Source organism: Python bivittatus, unplaced genomic scaffold (genome assembly GCF_059951505.1).
Source record: "Python bivittatus isolate LINGU-HERP-01145 unplaced genomic scaffold, Pbiv_v1 ctg000480_np1212, whole genome shotgun sequence".
In the NCBI taxonomy this organism is placed as follows: domain Eukaryota; kingdom Metazoa; phylum Chordata; class Lepidosauria; order Squamata; family Pythonidae; genus Python; species Python bivittatus.
The window spans coordinates 97783705-97788208 of NW_028277075.1; positions in this window are offsets into that span (position 1 = coordinate 97783705).

Consider the following 4504-nt stretch of genomic DNA (forward strand, 5'->3'; position numbering starts at 1 on the left):
GGTGTAGAAACCTGAAGTGAATGTTTGTGCATATTTGTTGACCATAGAAAGTGGAAAATGGCAAGTTGCTAGACATTCTGAAAACTATTGGACTGGATGTGTTATTGTGCATTATTATGAATTTATAATGCAAGCAAAGCACAGTTGTTAAACTAGAAACTAAAACAACTAAAGAAGTTCAGATATTATTTGGAGTGCAACAAGGGTTTACTGTCTATTATTACCTAGTTATTTAATATGTACTCTGAAGCTATTTTGAGAGTCTTTAAAAGAATATTGGGAAAGAATAAACATCAATGGACTAATAACAAAACAACTTATGCCATGGAGATTATACTGTTCCATTGGCAAATAACAGGCAAGGTTTACAAACTTTACTTGATCAAGTATATCAGTGGAGCAAAACTTCTGGGCTAAGTATAAATCAGAAGAAAACAAAAATAGTATTTATCACTGAATAATCAAATCCCAAACTATTATCCCAAAAGGAAATATAATGCAGGAAGTGCAACAATATAAATAGCTGGGCTGTATTTGGAGGGATAGATGGGATCATCGTATGGAAATAGGAGTAGGACTCAACAGGCAAGAGTAGTGTTTTGAAAACTATATCAGGCCTTAAGATTGGTGCGTGGTTGACATACTGCATACTGTTATTCATTTGTTTAAAAGATGTATAAGGCCACCCATCTTATGACATCCAACTCTGGGCAGCTAACAACAGTAATCAGAACACAACAATAAAAACAATACAACACAAAATCAAGAAAAACCAAGCACCCAATCCAAGAATTACACCCATTCATCTGTTCAATCCCCCTAGGCTCCAACCTTGCTATCCCAGGGCCTAGGGGAAAAGCCAGTTCTTCATGTTAAAGGGTGGGGGCTGCTACAGGGAAGGCATGATTCCTAGGTCCTGCTAGATGGCCACATTTGAGGGAAGGGATCTGGACCATACAAACTGTATCTGATCTAGTGAACAGATACCCTCAGGGCGTGGCGGTCCTGCAAATAACCGGGCTCTGTGCCATGTAGATGCCTGTGCCTTTATATTATGTTTTATCTTAAAAAAAAAAAAAATGGAGTAGAAGCATGGAATCATTGAAACAATAGAAGCCTTTAAAATGTGGATTTATAGAAAGGTAGTACGTAAAATATATGGAATGAGATGGTCCTCCAAATAATGGGTAAAGATGTGGAAACTGCGAATACCATCAAGAAAATGAAATTGTAATATTTATGACATATGATACACAGTGAGAACTGAATTATTTCAGTTAAATTTACAAGGGAGATTCAAGGGAAATGCCAGAGTTATGAATGATGCATGTATTTGCTGAATAATCTACACATAAAAGCTCAGCAAAAAATACAGTGTTGTAGCTCATAGAATAACAAAGGACAAAGCGTATTGATAATTGTCAATCTCAGGACACAGTTGCACAAGGAGAAAAAAGAGAAGAGCTACACAAATAGAGTGAATGGAATTAAAATAAAAGTGAAGAAATGATTTTGAATGAAACTGAAGTGAGGGAATACTGGTGAGAGTATTTGAGAGGTTTGTATGAGATTGAGAGTTATATGCCCAAAAGTGGAATTGAAACATATGCTATACATGTTATTAACAAATGGGGGGGCAGGATGATGAAAAGGAAGTCATATACTATGTTGTGAGAATGTTGAGAAGTGTTAAAGCTGCAGGAATAGATGGTATAGCAGGGGAAATCTTAAATACAGATGTGGTTTGCCTATGGAATGGTGTGGCTTGTATGAAGGCTGCATCTGTGCCCAACAACTGGAAAAATGCTATTAATGTTCCGCTGTACAAAGGAAAAGCTAGCAAGAGTTGATGTAAAAATTATACCGGAAATAGTTTGTCAAGTATACCTCGTCAAGTGTTTGTAGAATTCTGCCTGAGATTAGCAAACTTTGGGAAGTGCAGTGGGGCCTTCCATTGGAATGGGATGTGCAGATTTTTTGTTCAACATGTCATTGAGAAATGTATAAATGAAAGTTTCTTGTATATATGTGAATTAAGAGAAAATGTAAAAAATACACTTAGTGGTTTGGTCATGTAGAGAATGAATGGGAATGCAATTGCAAAACAAATCATGAAGGAAAAGTGATTGGTTCAAGACCACAACTAAGCAAGTCACAATTGGATCGAATTGATGAGGTCTACAAATGAGAGGTGAGAAGTTTAAAGAACAGAAATGTATGAAGCAAAAGCAAGAATAGTTTACAAGGACAGAAAGGTATAAAGAGGTACGGTGAATGGTGTGGGCATTCATTAGATTAAGTTGCATTTCTAATCTTTCTTACATTGTGTTTCAACTTATTGGCTTTTTATTGTTTTTCTGTGCTTTGCACAAAGTTGCTTACCATGAAAGGGAAGACTACAATGGCATTTATGTATTATTTATTTGTTCGTTTGTCAAATTTATTTAGCTGCCCACCTCACCCAAAGTGACTCTGGATGGCGTACAATAAAAACAAGAATCAAAACAGTTTGTAAACCCCTTCACATAATGAACATAGATAAAACAAGGCCATGGGAGGGAAGATGTTTACATACAACATAGCCAGTGTGCAGGCTCCCAGCCAATATTTTGCTCATTCTGAATAATCTGAAGATTGGTGAAATGTTGTGGCAAATGAAATGTCACTATGGCTCTTTTGCTGCTGTTATACAATCAAATGATCATATTTATAGCAAGAGTGTCACACATCATGTAAGCCAAGACAGCTGCTGTAGTTTTTATCACAAAAGGTTTCCATACTTCATGTTAGCAGCACTATCAACAACAGGATCAGCTGTGTTACACAGCATATTAGTTTTATCTTGTGAGCTCATCATACATTTATGAGGAAAAATGATGCCTGGTTTAACATTATAATCCAAAGGTTACAAATAATTTTTTTTTTCCTATGCAGGCAAAAATGTGTTGTCACATTTATCTGTCAAAGCCATATAATTAGTCACAGATATCTTAATCCAGTAAATGACATGCTTTCAGCAGGACAATTATAATTTGCTGCAACATTTGCTGCAACATTCTGCAACATCCTGTTCATCAACCTTTGAATACGTATAGCTTTCAATTTCAGTCTTAAGGTCTGAAGGTCTTTAGACCAATAAAGGGAGGGGGTACTCTCATTAGGAAGAAACATAAAAAGCTAGGATAAGGGAAAAAAGCTAAAAATGTAAAAGATACGAGTGAGAATCTAAAAGCAGTAGTATGTAAAGTGTACAAAATAAAAAGCTAAATATTTATGTATGTGAGACTCAGAAAACATGTACATTATAAAAAGTGCTAATCTAGAAAGATGGCATGGGAGCATTAGAAGGGTATAGGGAAGCATGTATGTATACAGTATGTGAGACAATGTATCTAGTATGGCAAAGTAGGTGAACATTAAGTCTAGTTTATAGTATTGAGTACCAAGCACAAGCAAGAAGACATTATCCAATGGATTTTGGGTGTTGCAGCACAGACACTGGCAATGCTGTATGTTGCAGAGAGTAAGTAGACCTTTACAAATTATAAAAAACAAGTTCACAAGAAAATTATCCTTAAAAATACAACTTAACTTAAACCTGAAATCTTATACTTGAGAAGTATTTATTTCCCTCTCCTCTAACATTTAGACTTCCATCTTCTAACATGCAGCTTTGCAATATAGATAGATATTGATATTGTGATTCTTTGAAAAAGAATTACTTAGATAAAAACTGCTTGTTGAAATACTCAGGGCAGTCCTTATTTCTTCTGAGAAGCAGCTTCACAAAGTACTTTGGAAGCAACACACAGGTTATTAATCATTCACTGAGAATCACTATCATTTGTATTACACAACAGTTTACATAGCTATTGATTGTATGATTCATCACCAACATCCCCAAGTGAACTTTATCACTGCTGGGAAGCAAGTTTAACATACCCACTGTTTCATACTTCTTTATAACAATATAACTTCCCAAACAGTAAGATTTACTAAGCATATTAAGCCCCGAAAGTCTCTGACAAGTCTCTCATCAATAGTGGACCACTAATTGTGCAGACTGGTTTTACAGAAGAAACAGACTATGTTATATTTATCTTTCTAGTAATCCTTTATTTACAAAATTTACAGATTAAGTAGGCATTACATATAGGCACAGAAGCAAGCATGCAGTCAGGGCTAATAAAAAATATTAAACTAAATGGTAAGTCAATTTTTCCATCAACCTAAATCTAGAAGCTACCTATGTTCACCTTTTCTTGGGTGTATTATCCTGACCTATTAGGCTTCTTCCACTCTACCAATTGACATCAACCAAGGTACCATCATTCACAGGTCCTATGGAAGCACAGGACACTTTATTCCTTCACTCTGTAAAAATAGATGTTGTCTATACTTGATCACTTAATGTGCACACAGCAGCATATGCTTTTTCTTGTATATATGTAAATAAATATTTTTGTGATAAGCACACATTAATCCTCTGGTAAAAATGCTGTGG